This window comes from Anguilla rostrata, chromosome 6, assembly GCF_018555375.3.
Source record: "Anguilla rostrata isolate EN2019 chromosome 6, ASM1855537v3, whole genome shotgun sequence".
In the NCBI taxonomy this organism is placed as follows: domain Eukaryota; kingdom Metazoa; phylum Chordata; class Actinopteri; order Anguilliformes; family Anguillidae; genus Anguilla; species Anguilla rostrata.
This window is the reverse complement of record NC_057938.1, coordinates 47,596,665-47,618,202: the sequence shown is the minus strand read 5'-3', so window position 1 is coordinate 47,618,202 and position 21,538 is coordinate 47,596,665. Positions and strand designations below refer to the sequence as shown.

The 21,538-nt window shown below is 42.5% G+C and overlaps 1 long non-coding RNA gene across 1 annotated transcript; it reads right to left on the bottom strand.

Annotated features, from left to right (window-relative positions):
• Positions 1-277: 277 nt before the first annotated feature.
• LOC135257428 (uncharacterized) lies at positions 278-2,327 on the bottom strand. The gene is made up of 2 exons (XR_010330650.1): positions 621-2,327; positions 278-447 (listed from the first exon to the last, which is right to left on the bottom strand). It is a non-coding gene; the product is annotated as an uncharacterized LOC135257428 (long non-coding RNA).
• Positions 2,328-21,538: the final 19,211 nt, after the last annotated feature.

Below are 21,538 nucleotides of genomic sequence, written 5' to 3'. Positions count from 1 at the left end.
TTGATACCGACAATAAAATTCCCCGCGTAAAAACATTAAACCTTTGATGGAGCGCGTGACGCGTTCACGCAGGGAGCCAGTGGACGAGCAAAGTTAGCTACGGCTTCCCAGGCTGTTTCAAACTCACATGCCCGCGCGCTCTCGCCCTTACCCTGACCACGTTCCCATGATTCCAATTATAAAAGTGGAAAAAAATGCATTTAATGAAATACTGCTCATTGGAGCTGCTTTGTTGTTGCTCAAACTGAGAAAGAAAGAAAAATTCCCAGGTCTGTCATTTTGATTTCCATTCTATTTATTTTTCAGAGAACACGCGGCGGCTAAAAAGCAATCACCTTCGCTGGGTAGAAGCGCGCCTGACGGCTATTCAATGAGCGGCAGGCTTTCTGAAAATTGGCTTTAGTGGTGCTCGGTTGTTGCATGAGAATTACCCAGGTGAAATTAAATCTGCAATGCAAAAAGAAAAAAATAAACACATTTTAAATTAAGACGGTTACCGAATGAATGGTTTAAAACTTAACTATGGATAAAACACACAATTGAATAATCATAGAATACGCAGGCATACTGGCTTTACATACGCATATCGGCTTTATTAAACAAATAAGACATGGGCCTACCTTTAAATGATTATTTCTTCTTTAAGCCCGGCACCGTCGACTCCGGGGCCTTCTTTGACTTTGAGGGCTGCGTTTATAGACTGGCGGGGGCAGTGCAGTTTGTGAAGAATCTCCTGAGAGCTGCTCCCTGGCTGATATGGCGGCTCGTGTTTATGGAGAGCGTCTTCCCCGTCTGCCGAGCTGTCAGTTTGGGTTACCCAAACCCGTCCTTCCCGCGGCTCCGCGGTCTCGCTGTGAGTTTGCATCATGACGCCTTAAAATGAACTTTAGCGTGATGAGCGCTGCTGCGCGGTGATGTTAAAAGCAAGTCCCTCTCGTTTCGATGGATGAGCGCGCTGACTCGAATAGCAAACAGAGAGGTTATTGGAATGGCCTGCGCAGCCCATGCTGTCTAGCTCCAATCCAGACGCTGTTCAGGCACTGAAATGATACGGCCGCCTTGGAGAAACACGCATGGTCAGTTGTGTTAGGCGCTGGGTTTGAAATACGTTCAAAAAAGGTGCGTTTTAAAAAAATTCATGTGAATAAAAAAATGAACCAAGCATATAAAACGAGTGAAACAGTCGGAAATGGGAAGACGGTTCCATGCACACACATAAAATAAAGAAATAAAGAAATAAATGACAGAGACAGAATAACTTTTAAAAAATGAAAAGAGAATATCAAGAAAGAGCACTTTGAAAATCATGCTTGATCCATACCGAACGCTTTCTAACGCACACTGGGTTGGAAATGCACAGTACAGAGCGTTCCACAGGTAGGGACCATGGTATAACACAACTGAGCCAACACACAGTAGGCATCAAAGAACAATACTCCATGCTTCCTTTTCTTGCATTAATTTGCATATCGTTCAGTATTCTCGACAGTGTATCTTGATTATACCAGTTGACTGATAACCTTTGTGACCCTGTCTTTCTTTTGAATAGCTTTTGTGACAGAGGACAATGGGCTCATTTAAAATGACAGTTTGACAGAAGTGAAAACATTGTAATTCTTATTTCTCATTTTGAAAAGTTACAAAAAAATACAAGTCAAATGCAAATTGCCAAAACATTTAAAATACCAGGCCTTTAGTTGGTCATTAAATGTGCATGTAGGCCTATTTTCCGTATTCATCCCATTGATACGTCACCAAGACAAAAGACACTAAAGACAAACGCTTTGTCTTAGATAATTTCACTCTCATTTCTACTCATTACTTTTAATGACTCGAGCACACAGCAGCTTAAAATGAACAAATAAGAAAAAGTTACTAACAAGATTATCAGTTAATGATCAGTTAAGAAATCTAATTCAAATTAGATTAAAATTCTTAATTTAAATGTGGAATGTTGAGAGCCTGTATACCAAATGTATATTAAAAGATTATGGCCTGTCTGATTATCAATCTGGAATGTCATTTTAAAAAACGTGGGAGAAAAATGAGGCTCTTGCTTAAGGACAGAACACAGTCTTGTAAAACATCTGTAGGGGATTGTGTCTGATGTATACTGTTTCCTCATAAAAGTAGATGTTTAACATATGTGCTGCTGCTGTGTTGTGAGTCACTCTTGCTAAAGCAGAATTTAAAAAATCTAGCATTTGTGCATGTGTGTGTGTGTGTGTGAGTGTGTGTGTGTGTGTGTGAGAGAGAGAGAGTGTGTGCTTGTGTGTGTGTGTGTGTGTGAGAAAGAGTGTGTCTGTGTGTGTGTGAGAGAGAGAGAGAGAGAGGAGTGCTGTTGTGGAGAGAGGTGTGTGTGTGAGGTGTGTGTGTGTGTAGTGGAGAGAGAGAAGAGGTGGTGAGAGAGAGAGAGAGCGTGTGTGTGTGTGCGCGTGTGTGTGTGTGTGAGCATGTGTGTGGGGTTGTGCCATGTTCTGGCAGAAAGAGGGGGATTGTGCCCAGACAGTGATGTCAGCAGAAATCCATGGGTCACATGAAGAAATAATTACAGTCCCCCGCGCCCTCCTCCACGTCTTTAAAATCTCATTGGTCTCCCCGGCTCCCTCCGTGGCATTCCTTGGGCCCGGCCAGCCAATCAGAGGGGTAGGCCTGTCCTTCTGGGGTGAAGGGCAGGGTAGCGACCCCCGGTTTCCATTCCACCGCTGGAAAGGAACTTTGCCTTTTAGAAAAAGAGAGAGAGAGAGAGTAACAAGTGAGATCCAGGCCACACAGACCCTCTGCATTTTAAAACATGCCCATAGCGATAATTAATGGTAATTAACATTGTCGTGAACAGCACTTAGTATGGGCCAGCATTCAGAGGTTGAGTGGGGAAAGCATAATTATGACTGTACAATGCCACCATTTGCATGTAAAGCTCAAAATACTAGAACTGCTTCATTTTTTTCATCTGTGCCCTTTGCATGTTTATGCAATGTAAGAACCAGTTGTCCAATATACCTGAATTAGTATATGTCCTTCACGGCCTATTGTATGGTTTAAATTTCTCACAGCAGTCATTTTATTATGGAAAGTGTTTGTAGTCCTTGTCATCCCTGAAATACATTAATCATTCAAGCATTAAAGCAGGCAAGAGAGGCTCTTATTAGTTATGCATTAGATTGCCTCTTTGACCTCGGTTATAATAAAATGCATTAAAATGCAATGGCAATTATAATATCCTCTCCAAGCAATGCCAAAGCATCTTCTCATTTCTTTATGATCTTTGATACTGTGTCATTTGTACCATTATTACTTTACAATTAACTGGTAAACAAGAAATATGTGTCAGTTTTTTTTTTGCACCTGTTGCAGGTTTTTCCTGAGGTAAGATCACAAATATGTGATTAGAATGTTCTTAACATTCCTAACATGTTCTTAACATTTTAATGCCAATGTAACAATCACTACAAGTAAGTGTAAGCAGTGTAACTCAAGAACACTGACTTAGAATTTTGAAAAAACATTTTAAAAAACCCACTCTTCAAAGTGTTAAAGGAATCATGGTCTGCTCTCTTCTAAAACCTCTGTCTAACTGGAACTTGCACATTAATTTAAATTGACTTAGCAAATGGTTTTGAAAATATCTGTGGAAAGTGTATAGTTTGGAGGAATAAAATTGCATATAATTTATCAGTGACGCACCGCATTAAGTAACTGGACCCCGCATGCAAATCTAACCACTTTCCATCTTTTACACGTGGTTTAGATGCAGTACACATTTCAAATGCATTAGAAAAACCTATTTACCTCAACTATTTCATATGCGTTAAATTATAGTTATGTCATTCTGTCAGCGATCACTCATAAATTTTTCGCTTTGTGATATTCTGAACATCGTTCTTTTTTTTTCCCCCCTGAACCTTCTATTATCATAACCCGCACATCCATTTAAGTAAATAATGGTCAATCTTGCAAATAAAACATCCCCCTTTCTGCAGTTTTTAAATCACGTTGACATTTCCCAGCTCTTAATTGCTGGGAGTGACCTTTCTTCTGCCATCTTATGGTCCCGGCGACCTTCACGATGCTTCAACTCACGCCGAATGCAGCGTGGAAGAGGGAAAACAGGAAGTTACATTTCCGGAGGCTTCCTGTGACATTTCAGTGAGAAGCCAAACTAATTCCTGGTACTCCGCAACAAAAATGCTCATTTAAAAGCCTGTGCCAATAGATGTGTTTACATTTGCATGTCACGCTATTGGACTCTGTCAACTGAACTTCTAAAATGGAATGTCACAGGACAAAGGTCATTTACACAATGTGAAATGCTTTGCAAGACAGGTCATATTCAAATGGACTTATTGTAGATATGGCTTTCTGTCACTTAATTATGCTTGCGATGCAGTGATTTTACCCTTGTCTTGCAGTGTTAAATTAAATAACTTTGATGTTGGCTTTTGTTCATTTAGCTGAATATAAACTTTGTCCTCTCACTGTTTAATGTTTTTATTTAACATGCCTTTCATTGATTTCAGTGACTATCAGACTCATAATATTGTGTGTACTAAAAAACTAATGCTGTCTTGTCTCCGAACTGCTGTGCAGTTTTTGGTTGAGAATTAAATCTTGTTTTGAAATTAATGCACATTTTGGAAATGTAATCTCTCCCCTAATAATTTGTTCCCCGATACTTGGGGAAATAAAGTGAGTGCATTTGCACTTAAAGTGTATTTGCAGTTAGTTGAAATGTGTAATTTTATTACCCCATAAGCTACCACAGATAAAGTTTATTTCTGTCTGTACACATTCATAAAATACACAAGATATCATTTTGCCCCATTTAGTTTAGTCTAAGCACAAACAACATCCTTCAAAACTCAGCACTTAATATCTGAATTATAAACTGAAAACATGTCATCGGTTAACTTAGTCATGTACAAAACCCAAACAAAATATGATGAGTGTCTTAATATGGTAGCATTAACAAAAATATTTCCTATGAAATTAATCGCATCTCACATTGTAATAAATAGACAGAATAAATTATAGATAACGTAATTTTATTATTGCATTTAGTTACAAATTGGTACGTCTGGCTTCCAGAGGAAAAAAGCTTTAATATACACAACAAACATTTTAGAACATCTTTGTATTTTGCAGTAAAAACTGAACGCATTAGCATTCTGCACAGTAGCTCTCATGGGGGACAATAAGACAGAGCAGAATACTTAATATCCACCATATAAATTACTGCCAATTGAAAACAGTCTTATGCAGTGAGTGGTAAACAGAGGGATGTGGTAGATTTGGACTGCTTCCTGACTTTTTAGCCCAGGTGCTTTTTTTTTTTTGCAAGGTTATTCTTAAGGTAATCACGAGGAAGAACAACGCAATGAAAAACATATCTCAACAGACGTGCATAGTGACTGGAGAATAACACTAATTTGGTTTCTGCTTCATCTACAGAAGAGAAGTGAGATGAAAACGTTTCACTGGGGTAAAGAAAATGAACAAGACAAATGTGTGACAATGCCTCTCTCTCTCTCGCATACGCATACGCACACAAACAATGCCAACTGAGGTCAGTCCAATTCAAATGTTAGATTTCTGAATATACTTTCTCATATATTGTCTGAATATGAGGTCATCACCCTCAATCCCCCCACCCCCACCCCACCCCCACAGCTCACGGAATACACCCAGACATACTGCGCTACAAGACATATCATCCCATTGTCTGGCCACTCGGTACATTCAGCGTGTGCACAGACCCTTGTCGTTTGAAGCAACATTAACACACCCTGAAGTTGATGATGATTTTGCATGACAAGACTTACAAGCTCTGGTATCGGACAGGACATAAAAATGCAACAACAGCGCCCCGTTTCTAAATATAAAGATTGGTACACTCGCGCATTTCATCAACTCTCTGATGAATAGAACACCGCTGAACCCCCGACCATTTCATTAAGAAATCCATACACCTGTTTGGGAAACCTATCCTTTCGAAATATTGTGACCTTGAGATCTAGGCCTGACCCTAGCTCTGTTTTATTTTGCACGACTGGCTGACGTATGGATCAATTATAGTAAAAAGTTCTGTCTAAGCATTCTCTGGGTTGAAAGGAGTGCAGGGAACATTAGAAAGATTAAATTACGGAGGGATGTGTGGATGGCACCGGACCAAGGAAAACTTCTCCTGTATAATGCATGAGCGTACCCTTGAGAGCTCCTCCTGGAGCATTTGCGCGACTTCTCCGGTTCGGAGGTTCTTGGCACGTGACCAAACCTTTACCCCGCGCGTTTGTGCTATATCAATAGAATGGCTCTGTAGGACAGCCAGGCTTTTTTGTGTGTCAATCTCATTTGCAGCGGCGCAGGAGGAAAATCACTTTTCCAGACTAATTCAAATTTACTGTCACAGAACTCAATTACGGGCATCCGCTTGCAGCTCCAGTCATCTGCTTCGTTTCGTGGGCATTTAAAGGAGACAATAAGACGAACAGTTAATGCGGATTTGCTGAGGTAAATCATGCAGGTCTCCGCCATTTGACTGAAGTATCTTTTATTCATTTGAAACGGTCTTTGTGTGTTTAAAATGCTTTTTCATCGTGGCTTTTAATGTCTGCATTTCCAAAACACACATCTAGAAATTTACCAAAATAAATGGTCACATTTAGTTGATGTGGCTTAATAACATTTTGGGAATTTGGATTTTAGGGAAAATGGCAATTTGTTGCTAGGTGATGATACTCCCCATTGGTGTTAAGTCAGATAATGTTTTCTACAGATTAGATTCTGTCTTTAGTGCTGAGGGAAATCATTGTGTGTGTTTTTTCTAGTAGCACACTGTTTCAGGAGCAAAGTGCTGTGCTTTTGAACCTGGCATGTGTGTCATTTTGATCAATGGGACAAAGAACTGACAGATTCAGGCAGTGCTGTGTGGTAGTGGCTAGAGAACTGGATTCATAAGGAGGGAGTTTGAAAGATTTAAATCCCTGGAGGAGCACTACTGTTCTTCCTTTGAGAAAGATCCTTAGTGAATATTTCTCAAGTGAATAACGATAACGTGCAAAAGGCAAGCTGTGTAAATTTGCCCCTGTGAAGGTGTCTGTCAGGAATGTCACAAATGTAAAATTAGATTATATTTACACACAAAAAAAATACTGTAAAAACAGTCACATCTTACCTCCCACTGACATTGTACTTTGTACTCAGGTGTTCAGTTCTGTTTTCTCCCCATATCCCTTTGTGTAGGCGGTTCTGTCTGACCTCATGCGGTTCTGGTTCCATTAGCATTGTTGCGTTAGCTACAGAGGTTCTACACTCTACCGCATCGCTTAATAAACATCATAAACAAAAAGAGACATCAAATCAGAATTCTTTTAGTTTCACCAACAAACATGGCAGTCATATAATAGTGGTAGTAAATATAATATCTGTGATTATCTGCCAAAATGACAATATAACAATTATGGAGGCCTGCCATCAAGCGGAACAGGAAGTTGAGGAAATACCTCATGAAGGCAATCGTGTTGTTATGTAACATGTTGTATGGGGACTTTTGATGAGGATTCAAGACTGGGAGCTTGTGGTGCATCTCCTCATTAGTCCCTGGTTCCCTGGGAAATTCCTCAAACATGTTTTTCATCATATTGTTTGGTGGGAACACAAACATCAATCAAACTGGCTTGCTAACCCTTCACATCAAGCAAATGACTGCGACACAAGGTTTCCGGCTAGTTTATGACATCTGTTCTTATTGTACATCTGTATTTCATGAAATGAAAAAGGAATGGAACTGCTGTTCAAAAAAAATAAATAAAAATGAGTAGTCTCGAGAGATGCCGCTGCCATTTCTACGGCGAAATGAGTAAATAAATTCATCAAAAATGATGTGCCCTATGAGAACCTGCCTTTGTGCTTTCATTATGTTCTGACCGTGCTATTCTAATAGAAAAAAAAGAGGGGAATGCTACGATCTCACATCGACGGCACAGTGTTGTTTAGATTGAAACTTTAAAAGCAGCACCAGAGCCAGGTCGAATGATAGATCGCACCTGCTCCGTAAACTAGCGGTATGCGAGTGCCAGATGCGTTTAATTGCAAATCATTGTTATTTCTGAACTTGTACAGATCTGCCAACGTGCATCTGCCCAAGCCTTCAGTTTGCAGAGGTGCTGTCTACAGAGCGCCTGGGGACGTCGACGCAATGTTCTGTTTGGCATATCTGATGAACCTGCCGAATTCCCCATGCATATATTTACAGGGCTCGATCTCAGAAATGCAAGTCAGTTTCTGATGAGCGTGTCCTTTGAATACATCCCATGATCCTTCATTCCAGTGACCTTTTCATACCTGTCTCTGAAGCATTTCCAAATCTTTTAAACATGTCAGGTCTCTGAAATCATGCTCAAATGTTGTATTAGATAGTAGTCTGTTTTTTAAATGTGCATATATAAATCTTTTTTTTAAATATACAGTACAGTGGTAAGTTTTGCACTATGAAAGAGATGATTAAATTGTGTTTTAAAGCACTTTTACTCAATGTTTATGGCATATTTTTCATTTTTTTCTTCCAGTTTACAATAACAAATTACATTTGCAGGCCTGTCTCATCGAAGCAGAGCCTGGAAATCTGTGAAAGCGCAGACAAACATGTCCCTTATTTTCACTATGCAGTGCACCAGCTGAGCTGTGCAGTCACTAAATCAGATGAGTAACCGTCATGTGCAATGAACATGGGAATGCCACGGGTACCCTTCAAACTAGAGGAGAGTCAAAGATAATACTGTCAACTGGAAGCATCCCATTCCTGGCCAATTAGACACCATCCTGCATGGTTTTTGGCAACAGCAGGGACTGCCATGGTCAGGATTAAATACAGGGCCGTGTGGCCCATCACTGTAAACTGTAAGCATGTTTAACAGGACATGCTACCCAACAACTGCAAACATGGCAGTTTAATGCTTTCTACCTGTTTAATCTATTATTGTTATAAGCTGGCAGCAGAGAATTATAATGCAGTAAAATACAATGTAAAATGTAGCAGTTCTGTTTGGCTATCACAGGATAGCGACCCATGGCTATACTACATGTTGTAGAAACAATAGTGCATATATATTGTCTACCTCAAAATTGGCTCCTGGATGGGCTTTTGAATCAATCAGTTGGCAGACATTCTGCTGACTGACCCTATCATGGGCTGTAGCCACGGATAGTTCATTATCCAAATATGCCTGGAAGACTGCATAGGTTAGACACTTCGTTTCTGGAGGTAGGGCAAGTTTAAGTCAGCCAGGGTTTCTCGATGCGCTGCTGCATCAGATCATCCTCTCAACCACAAGCAAAGCAGACTTCTCTTCCGGCTGGCGACAGCTCCCCTGTAGTGCAGTGTGGCCTCTTCTGTGGAAAATAGCCACTGCGTCAGAGGTGAGGAGGCAATTTAGTTGCACGGCTCATTTCCAGAGCTTCAAATGCACGGCCCCCAATTCCAAATTTATGAGAAAGAAAAAGCGGAAAATAAGAATAATTGATAGGGAATAGCCGAGCCAAAATATATTAGCATTTGCTAACATTTCATTTTCCAACTAATTCTGCAGACCTACGGTGTATGGTGGAAAATGGGCCTTTTCAACGGCAAAGCCAGCTTCATTAGAATTTTATCAGTTCGGTTTGTGTGAATCCACTGCAGGCCCCAGACCGGAGCAGGCGGCAGGTAATTTAGTGTTTGCATCCAGCCAGCTGATGAGTGGCTGTTTGTGAAGAGGGGGTTCTATTTATGCTGCCTTATTGGGTCTGCTCTTTAAAGCACACACTACTGGTCCACTGGCCCAGCTCCCCTTGGGCTTACAGCTCAGATTCACGGCAGCTGTAAAAAAAAAAAAAATCCCCAGCTAGGCAGCCATGCATTCAACCACAGTGCACAATGTAATTACATATTTCTGTGTACGGCTCCACCTTTAATCGGAAACCCGGATCTCGGACAACAAACAGCCGATTAAATCACCACAGTGCTAATGCAAATCCGTCGCTTGGTATGAATCGTGCAGAAGCGTGTGGTAATGATGGTGTGTCGCTCGCGTTCAGGATGACGTACGTATGCACAGCACATGGAGTTCAGAGCACAGCTGATCCAGCGGACCCTCACCACCTCATCTCTCTACCTCTTTAAACCCATCGCCCGGCTGTCAGCCAGAACGGAAACGGCCTTGTTATGACACGCGCTTCGTGTTTGCACGCGCTCCGAGATACAGTCGGGGGGGGGGGGGGGCGTCTCGTACGGATCCGCTGATGCCGCGGAGCGACTTCCTTCAGAGCGGCGACCGAGCCCGAGGTGGGCCTCCAGTCACGACTGTCACATCAGTAGCGAGCAGATCGGCGGGGGCGAGGAGGGGGGAGAGCGGCAGGGACGGCTCTTATCCAGGAGAGCGCGTTGAGACAGCTGGGCTCTGATGGCACTTGACACGGTAAAGATAACAAACTGTCAGTTCCCCCCTGCCCCGCTCGGGCATCATATTCAATCAGAAGAGCGGAGGACTGCCGCACTAACCCTTCATCCCCGCTACATTTTTATTTAGCGGTGCCCTTTATTCCCGGCTCTGGGCTGGGAAGGCGAAACGTCTGCAGACACAAAGGTGGAGACTGACAAGCTCTCTCCCTCAACAGAACATTAAAGGGACAGCTACCCAGCGCCAAGGCCTGCTGTTAGTTTCTCCACTTTTGATCCCCTTTTTTGGCCTTTCTTTTTTAAAACATACATATAGTGTGTACCCGACCTGGGTCAAATACATATTTGTTTTGGATTCAAATACTTTTCTGTGCTCTGTTGATCTTGCCTGGCACAATTGAGCCTGCCAAGAGGACCAGGTGAAAAGGTGGGGTTTGCACTTTTTCAGAGTGTTATATAGGTTCCAGTACACCAGACAAGCTCAGTAAAGTTCAGAAAAGTATCCAAAACAAATATGTATTTGACTCGGGTCTGGTGTACACCTTTAAAATTCTCTGAACAAATGCTTTAGTACAAAAGGATATAATTTTCACTTTTTTTGAGTATATAATAAAGCTCATTACTTGTCTGGTTTATTTTATGCAGAATCTTTTCCTCAAGGGTGCCGGCGGTGTTGGAGGAAACTGTAAAACCTGATGTAAAACAACTGACTGCAATACAAAGTTCCTCTCGTTAGTTTTTATAGCAATCCATGCTGACGCATTGGTCTCGTGTATCGGCACGGCCTGTTTTAAGTCCTAGCGAGAGGCACAAATTGATTGTTGAACGATATTTACATACAGGGTGACACGGGATTAAGCACCACAGATACTTCATGTATCGCCAGCAGAACCCCGTAGGCTGCATTAGCCGACACAAGCCGCCTACCCCACCCCTATGTGCTTTTAATCACTGGCAACCCTCAGTGATTTGGAGCTTTTTATTTTTGCCTGACGCACAACAAATTGTACTGTGTAGTTCAGCGACCACATGAATCATTTTGCTTTGCCAGTTCTAATGTATGGAACCGTGAGATTCTCCAGCATATTGTGAAAAAGTGATGATTATGTTATTAAAAAAACTGTATATAGCAACATGAAATGCCGCATATGTTGCCACCAAGAGTAGGCTCATGCTCTCAAGTGGCCAGCCAATCAATAATTCATTTGTCGATCCGAATCATATAATCTCATTGAACTTTTTTCCTCATGGGAAGTTTAATTGAACGCAGCGTGCCAAGTGTATCATAATCACTAATGTATGATGTGTCCTCAAACTAGAATGAAATCCAATATTATGTACTACATAAACAAATATATTGAATTGCCACAGCTGCTACCTTATGGGGACTTTTACACACCTTTAAGCTCCTTGGATGCTATATTGAGTGATACACCATTGAAATATGCCGTGTTTTCAAACAAAGACATGATTTAATATTAGTCTGCCGCAGAAAAAAATCGATCGCATTGGAGGGTTACGAGAAGCAAAATCATGTCAATGCACCACAGAGATACACTTTTCAATTTCCTTAAATCCCAGTGGCTTCCATCCAGACTACTCTTATTTATTTAATCAGAAAATTTACTGAGTATCATTTAATTATGATTTGAAAAATCTAATTTCCTACGGACATGTTTTCCCAAAGGCGATTGCAGAAGTTTGATAGGTATGTGGCCAGTGTTGTGTGTTGGAATCTCTTGCTTCTACAGATTTGTTAAGAGTTCTTTTATGTAAACAGAATTGCATAATTAAGCAGATGGAAATATGTTGGGATAACAGAGACCCTGAAAACAAAAATAAAGGGGTCAATGTTGGCGAAGAGAAACACTTGGAAGCCCAGGGGTCTGAATGCATTAAGACTCCCAGAATGCATCAGTGGTCAGAGAAGTGCTGAATCTCAGTCATTCCCACCGGCGGCCAGGCTGGATTTGCATAGTTCCTGGAGCGGTTGGCTTACACAGTCCTCACAGCTTTAAAATCTGAACTGAATGTTCCTTTCTAAGGTGAGGGCAGATGTAAAAAAAAAAAAAAAACTACCAAGGAGAATATAACGCATAATAATGATAATGTGCAAATGAAAACGAGTGAGTGTAAAAGGACTCTGTTCAGAACCACGGACAGCAACAATCCTTCCAAGTTAAGAGGACAAACGGGGAGCGGGTTTTAAAAGTGGACTATTCCAAGGCGCTCTTTCGACTGAAATGGATTACAGGATAACCCCACTATCTTATATCATACCTTTTTCTGAAGGTATGGTCTAATGCGCTAACGTTCGTACTCTCCCCGTAATATTCCTCACTTATAGTAGCACTCAGCGTGCTATTTTAGCTACGAGTGGCCATCTGGGATGCTGTGTGAAAAAGTCAAGGTCACCTTTTAACTTCCCCTCTGCTAAAAACCTCTCTCGTTCGATTTTCTGGGTGACTGACAAAGGCTTCTGAAAGTGATTGTTTTTCTTTTGAGACAATCTTGTCGTTTTCTCAGACACAGCTGCTTCACACAACCTTGTGTGGTTTGGAGCAAAACTATTGAAATGTAGTTAAATATAAATACTACAGATTTTTAAATCACATATTGTCTCAGCATTCCTACTGGTATTTAATTTTTTATTCTCACAAATAATTGAGACGTGAATATATACATTAGCATTATGTCATATATACTAGGAGGCAGTAGACACAGCCCAAAACCTAAACGTCTGTATATCAGTGACTGAAACCCTATCTAAAGATTGATGTGATACAGGACACATACGTTTTTTTGTCGAGCTCCTGAGGATTAAATTGTGGTTGCACAAAAAGTAATTTTGTGAAAAGAATAAGTCATAAAATTTTAATGGCAGTACACCGGTTCCCTTTTCTGTTACAGATACCCCTGCGGGATAAATTCCATTTGTTCCTATTGCATCTTTCAGCTTCTCGACAACTTCCAACCACTATGAGGAATGTTTGTATCCCCTCCGAGATTCATTTTGTCCAGTGGCACGCTGTCTGTGTTCAGTAGATACCATCAGACAGGAGGGCTGAAGCACCCATGCAAAAGAGCACAACCACGGACTGATAGAGCAAACACAATATTTTCTCTTCACTTGACTGTGATAGAATTCGCCCCTGATAAACAGAGGTGAAACACCTGTAGGAAACAGATCATGATGAGGTCATTTAAGTTGCTTTTTCTTTAACTAATGTTTTTATTTTCTTTAGCAAGAAAAAACTGGGTGGAAAAATATTATTTTAATTAAATTACAAGCCTGTGGATTGGTGCATCGTCATTCAATCAACCTATCATACAGGCCTATCATAACCTATCATGACAAACAAAAGGAACAAACTGCGGACAGGCAGGCAAGTGGCAGAAATCACACATTGGGATTTCCTGAACTGGAGAGCACTGCATGGCGGCATTACACTACAGAATGTTGAATCATGTGTCAACCCCCTCCCCCCCCAACACCAACTTCTGAAATGATTAAGGCAGACCCTTATTAAACCCTGGGTGCATACACACGCTCATTTCACACCATTGTTCGGCAGCAACATCGAAGATCACAGGAATTACCATGCAGATCGGCGCTGTTCCCACTGAGCAACCCGCCCTCATCGCTGTTCTCTCGCCATGCGGATCAGATGCGTCACGTCAGACTGAGGAGACCCCAGAGAAGTACCCGCAAAGTTCCTCCCTCGCGGTGAACTCAATAAATCCCCTCCTTTTTGTTAGCGTGGGTAGGCTTTATTTCACAGATGCCTGCGAGGCCAAGACAGGAGCTGAAACGCGGCCAAGATCCGGAGTGCATTTCCCCGATATGACGGTGTCAATCCCGAGAGTGCGGGACGGGGAGGGGGGGTTGTTGGAGGGGTGGGGGGGTGCGCTTTAGATTTTGTTGGAAGATGCCATGACTGATGAACTGAAAAAGAACTAATTGAATTGAGACATAAATCAGCAGGCAGAGTGGGATGGTGAGTGGCAGAGGTGGGGGGGTGGGGGAGGCTTTTGGCGGGAAGGGAGGGGGGGGCAAGTGAGGTGATTAGATGGGTGTACTGAGAGATGGTTGGCGAAGAAGTTGGAGGTTCCCAGAGGGCGTGGCCTCTTCACAGGTGTGGAACACCCTGACCTGGGTCAGAATGGATGAAATGTACCCCCCCCCGCCAGCCCTTGAGGGGTGTGGGCCAGCCCAGATGCAGACTGGCTGCTGATGTGTGGGCCAGCTGATTAGAGTGACCCCCTCCCCCCCACTTCACGCACCAGATGGTGCATGGCACTGGTACCCAGAGGTTTCTGGACGGTCCCAGAGGAGCCCATCTGCTCTGCTGCACAATGTTCCATTCAGCATTCTGGGCCGGTACAGCCCGTCTGGTCCTTCCCGCCTTTCCCAATTTCTACATGCTCTCCCCACTGCTTCTCCTCCTCCTCCTCCTCCTCCACCTACTCCTCCTCTCCCGCTGGCTGACGGACCCTCTCTGCTCCTGACCTGCGTAAACTCCTCATTACTCCACATGATCACTCTCCCCAGCAGGCAGTAAACGAACTCAGCGCCGGCCAACACGCGGTGCTGCCGTCTCTGGTGACATCACACTGCTCTGGTTGCCAGCTGGGAGTATTAGAAGATACCTCATTCTCCTCAGAAAACTGGGAAGCACATCAGCCCTCCGCATCATATAACACAGAGAAATATACAAATGTGTGTGTATATATATATATTAATCTTTATTGTGTTATGTAAACAAACACAGACACAAAGAAATACTTCAATGAAAATTGACATCTTTGGAAAGCTGTGTACTTTACTATTCCAAATTTGCTTGGATTCCACATCTATTTTCTCTTGAAATGTGACAGGCTCAACTCTAAAATCAACTCTGTTAGGGTACATTGTGGTCGCCCAGGCTGCATTTCATTAATAACAACAAACACTTTATTGCACGTATGCCTTTCTTTTTGTTTGATTTAAAGTTCTGCTTCAAAGACTTCTTTAGACATTAAGGGGAAACGTATCAGATCTTCCTCTCATGAAACAACAGATTTATATTTTTCAGTGCACAAAAAAATGTGTAGGCTTGAAATAATACTAATCCTTTGAAGTCCATTCCATTTGTGAATCTTTCAATGTGAGAGGTAGGTAAATCCAACCAGTTCTGCAGAAACATAACTTAACCGGCTCACGAAAGAGCGCTATCTGACATTATATAACTATTTCCTGTTGGACATCGAAAACTTTTCAGTGAATACATTTGTGCAGTATCAAAATTCCTAGATTACAAAGTTGTAAAAACATACAAAGCCATGATTAAGCTGCAAGTTTACGGCGTATGCATGCACAGCATTGTTAGGTCAAACAAAGAAACTCAACATGACTATGTCTGCATCATTTTAGCTTCTTAATTTGGGGTGGGGGGGGGGACTTTATATTTACTATTTTTCAGCAGTTAATGTGTTGTAATTTCTTTGTGAAATAAATGTGCTGCAAGATATACTGAAATTCAAAAAAGTAATAAAAAAGAAAGGGGTTTATAAAATTTCCATTTATCAACATTTCCCTGACAAACGTGGGGGCAGCTGTACCAAGGAAAACTAATTAGAGAGGAAATTAACGATTTAGGTCCTATAAAGCAGATTAAGAGCTTACCTGGAATTACGTACACATTGTTTCCAAGGATTGGTTTTAGCAAACAATGTTCAATAATGTTCAATATTTTTTCCATATTTAAATAAATGATTCATACCACAGAATGACTGTATTTATTCCAAATGTATGGTCAATTCTTCAAGTTAAATTCTAACAGATATCAAGTCAAAATAAACCTAAATAAAGACTATTTAAAGTCAGGCCCTAGTTTGTGTTGTAGCATTATCTGGACAGGTCATTCATTTAATCCCTCTTCAGCTGCATTCTCACCGAATTCGGCAAGGATGTGTGGTGACGCACTGGACCTCCGAGATTTCCGTTTAATGGGCGGTACTATGCAAATACTGTAGGGTTAGTCCATTGGATCGATGCCTCTGTGGCATCAATACAAACAAGTGACACAGCCTGCCAGGGAACACTGCCGGCACCTGATTGGCCAGATGCAATCTGGTCCCTTGGTTTTGGCTCACTGTTTTCAAAACCAAACAAATGGCAGAGCAGAGACAAACTTTCTTTTTTTCCCACCTAAACTGTCCCACTAAAATATATTTCTGGAAATATCTGAGGTGAGAAATAGGCAATGCAGTTGCTGAATTGTGGTTCATATTTGATCTACAACACAACACCTAGTTTGAAAGTTTGATCTGAGTTCTGTGAGCCCGGACGAGCTACGCCGGACGGCTTCATTTGCGTAGAACTGGGGTGCGCAACAAGGGCCAATCCATTTCAGGATTTTGTGCGAACATTTGACAACATTTATTTAATTGGCCCAATAATATCTTGATCTGACTTGTGTATAAGCACCAGCTACCAGCCGTCGACTGCTAGTGTATCCTGGAGATTTTACTGTGCTCAAGTACAGGAGTGAAGCAGTGTAGTTTATGGAGCAGTAAGAAATGGTAATCGGTTGTAACAAAAACCAGCACACAGATCGGCCCTCCAGGACCAGAGTTGTGCACCCCTGGCGTAGAACAAGGACGGAGTGCATTCTATACAAATACAGAACCGGCGACGCTGACACATCACTCGCCGGACTGCCTCCACCATGCACCGTGCAGCCTGTCCACAGAAAATGAACAGGACGCGGTGAGTGCCAGATTCGATGAGAACGCCCCATTACACTTATTCAACCGCTGCAACATTTACACAATACACAGTAACGGGGTGTTCTCACTGAATCCGGCACTCAACTAGTTCTATTCATTTTATTCATTCATCTAGCACTGTATCAAACCTGGTCATGAATACTGACACTCTGATTCTATTAGCCCACAGTACATGATCTAGCAGTCAAATATTGCTGGATAAACTAGTGATGTAAGCCGTTTCAAATATTAACAACTCTCTCCATTCTAGTGGTGTCTAATTTCCACCTATAAACCCTTGTTGGGCAGACAGAACTGAACAGCTTCTGTTATTCTCCATTTAACAATGCTTCATTCCACCTTTTCTGCCAACATCTTCTGCACAGACCAGGCATATAAATACAACACGGAACAACAAGAAGATGACAATACATTCTGACTATCCCCCACTGAAATACTGTATGAAGCCTTTATCCTCTGACTATCTGCTGTGGGGTTGTTTGAACAATGTAAGCTAGGCCCTCATTATCATTGTTCCATAAATGTAAAACATGAAGATAGTGACTCAACAGACAACAAAGCAGTGTGATGTCCAGTAATTCTCATTAAAACGCTTGACTTGTCTTCCAGACAGACATTAAAAATCAATAGTCAAATAGTCAAAAGGTCAAATATGGAACTAAAGAAGTCTGATAATATTATATTTTTTTTCTAAAAATTTCTGAGTGAGATATTACCGCTGGTGGTAAGCTGTAGGTAGTAATTAGTCAAACACTGTTAAAATAAAGATGAAAAACAAGCACAACAGAATTTAATCATGTGTGGAAATGACAATGGCGATGTGTAGCATACAAAGGATACTCATTCTGTGGAGACAGATTGAAATGACCAAAACCTGCCTTTAGCAAAGGCCTATCTGCTAAAGGAAATGAACTGGCAGTCAACACAAAATAAGTGACAGCCTGCAAATGATCATGTGTACGCATGTGAGCCTAACAGCACATTTCCTGTCTGAAATTACAAAATAACGAGAGGGTTTTCTCCATCAATTAAAAAAACCCAGAAAGCAGCAGCAGACCCTCGCTACATAACAGGAAACGGATGAGCGGGAGATTGTGATTAGTACACTGAGGTGTCAATTACTCAGTGAATGATGAGCCCGCCTTGATCGAAGCCCTTCATTCCAAAAGAGGGCAACACATCCCGTTTACATCAATATGACGACAAGAAAAGAAGAAAGCTCTATTTGAATTGCCCTTATTACTCCAAGTGGGCTCCACAATGCATGAATTACTGCCAAAATGCCATGAGTCATCGTCCGAAGAGAACATCTCTCAAAGAGAAAGGAAATCTCCGGAAAAAAAAGGAAGAGGATCAATGGCGAGTGTGCGTCGACATCTCTGCGATGTCACATGATCAAATATTAATAAGGGGAACATCGGATCTGAGGGCATAACCAGCGATGGTATCATGCGGCCACGGTATAGGGCTGCTCGGTTCCCGGAGAAGTTTGCGAAGATGAAGTGCTCCCTTGTTTCTGATTCATTTCTTTATTTATTTGACACACCTCTCCGGGGCACCATTATCCATTATTAGAGAAGAACCCAAAGCCGCCGCCTTCCCCTGAGTGCTCTATTTGTGTAAACAAGGAAACTTGCCAGGAAAGCAATACATTACATTACATTTCTTGTCATCACCCACCATGGGCACAGACCCAATCAATAGAAGACTTTTCTTAAAACTCTGTCTGTGGAGAACCGAACAAAGATAGTCTTCAGGCTACACATTTCTCGGTGGCGGCTTTTCTCCCTGGTGCCGATATATAAAACAACAATTCTGTTTTCTTAAACTGGGAAGATGACACGATTTTTCGCTTTCTTTGTAGCTGTAAAAAGACATAGAATTCTTTGGTGGGAAAACACGGTGGCTATCAGCTGTCCCCATGTTAGCACTAAACAAGGTAATATATCGCGGCAACAGGATGTTCCAGGAAGGAGAGAACATACCGAAATCTAATGAAGACCCTGTAGACTGGAATAGAGGGTAGTTACCAGAACACACAAAACCATACCTGGTCACTCCATCTCACACTTTCATTGGAGCTGGGTGGCACATGAACCACCTTTACTTGCAACGCTGCCACCTGCTGGTGGCTGACTGGAAACATACGGATTACTAGAGCTAAACAGTCCGTGTCATTCCTGCGCCCTGGTAGCAAATCACTAGCCCCGATCCAAGAATTTTCTGCTCTGGCTAAGTTGCTTTTGCAAGTCTCAATTTCTGATTTATCAAGACGCCTCAGCCAGTAAACTGTAGTCTGAAAGGTGCAGTCTAACGGGTTTTCGAGGAAGAGGCTGATGGGACTTCAACTTCCTTTTCGAAGCCCTCATTAAAACTCAGTCAAAACTGTTTTCCTCCAGGAAAAAGTCTTACGCTTCAAAAGACGGCCTGTTTCCCACCGTCTCTCCCCGGCTTGCTGTCCCTCCAGAGGCAGCTAATTACGGGACCCCGATCAAACAAAGGGGGGGGAAGGAGCTGGCATTCGGCAAATGTGGTCTACCCAAAAATCGTGTCACGGAGAGTCGCGAAACGCGGAAAAGCGTCACTCAGCCTAAACATAGATCAATAGCTACATCCCCAGCTGTCGCTGCTCATTAATGCGCCGGCCCTGATCTTTTATTAAAGAGGATGTGCTCGACGGCGCACCTGACAGGCACAGTAAGCATCAGCCCACAGAACGCCACGCGTGCATCACAGGCGAGGAACACAAACTGCTGTGAGTGGGCTTGAGAAAAAAAAAAAGCTACAGTGCCCAACTAGAATTCAGATATAAATGTCAGCAAACAGCTCTCCGTGACAACTACGCACTGTCTATTTCACGATTATCATTTGTTATGAGTGACTGCTTGGGAAATGAAGTTCATTTGATCTATTCTAGAAAAAGACGATAGCCAGGTTATTTGAAAATCAACCCTGAGGCAAGTTTTCAGTCACAGATACTGCACTAGGCACACACCAGTGTCAGTGGGCCGTTGAAGGTTAATTTTTTTTTTTTAATAAATGATTGCTTTTGTCCAACCAAGCACTTTAACTGGATTTAATTTTCACATAGAGGACTATGAGTGTGCAGTGGCTTCGCACTCTAACACCATCCCTTTTGCAACCACAGTGCACAGAGCCATTCATTCATCCAAAAAAAATAAATAACAACAACACACGGGATACTATATCACAACAGATGACATGAAGACATATGTGTAATATGGTACACTCCAAATACCTTTATTGGAACAAAGTGCCATGCACTCTGGTGACCGGTGTCTGTTATAAGGTCTCGAAAATGCTTTTCAGGAGCCGGAGGGCAGAACGAAAAAAATATCTTTAGTTCTTTAATCAAAAACCTCCTTTCCTCAATGTAGAGGTACAGTTTTTTGATTCAGTAATGGCTACAGAGGTCAGTTATGGTTGCCCATAAATTTTATATGCACTTAAATGGAGTGCTGGCACAGACCATAAAGCACACCCATCTGCTACACACATCATTCATTTTTATTTTCCCTGTGCCACTTTATATATCTCTGGGTTACTCCCCCTCCCCTCCCTGTCTCTACTGCAAGTTTTTTTTTTTTTTGCACTGCATCACTGTTATTATCTCTGTCGGCTGGCTTCCTCGATGGCACCTGAGTGATGACTGAGCCGGAGAGATATGCAGTTTGTAACCTTGAGAAACAATTACGTTAAATATCACGCCACTTTCCTCTAATGGATAAGTGATCCACTCTTCCAGCTGGGCATTATGAATATATCCTTTAGCCCTGATTTTATTTGTTCCAGTACACACGCACATGCCCGCACGCGCACACACACGCACTGCTTATGCGTCTCTTTTCCGCTAACGATGATGACACATACGAGCAACCAGCCGGCCCAGCAGGTTCCCGCTCCCCATGGCACCAGGAGGAGCCACCCCTTCCTTTTCCCAGGAAGCCACAGCTGCGCGTACAAGCCTCCGTAGTTCTTTCTCTGGACCATCGGAACGCGCCGCAGCCCGGCTCACTGGTCTGTACTGTCTGTCGGGCCACCGCAGCCGGTCCAGAACACCGCTGACCACCCGGCCTCCAACCTGCCCGCACTCACACGTGCCGCACCCGCTTCCAGCAGCCGCCCGCGCGCAATTCAAATCGGCATGGCGAGCTGTGGGCGGTACCGGCCCTTCCCATCTTCAGTCGATGATCGCGCCGCACGCTCCAAATCAGACCTCTCCGCTCAGCAGCACGCCCTCGCCAGCTGGCGGCTGTCTCGTCCCCGCAAGCATCCGGCAGCCCTGGCTGGCTCCTCCCCTCACTTCGGAAT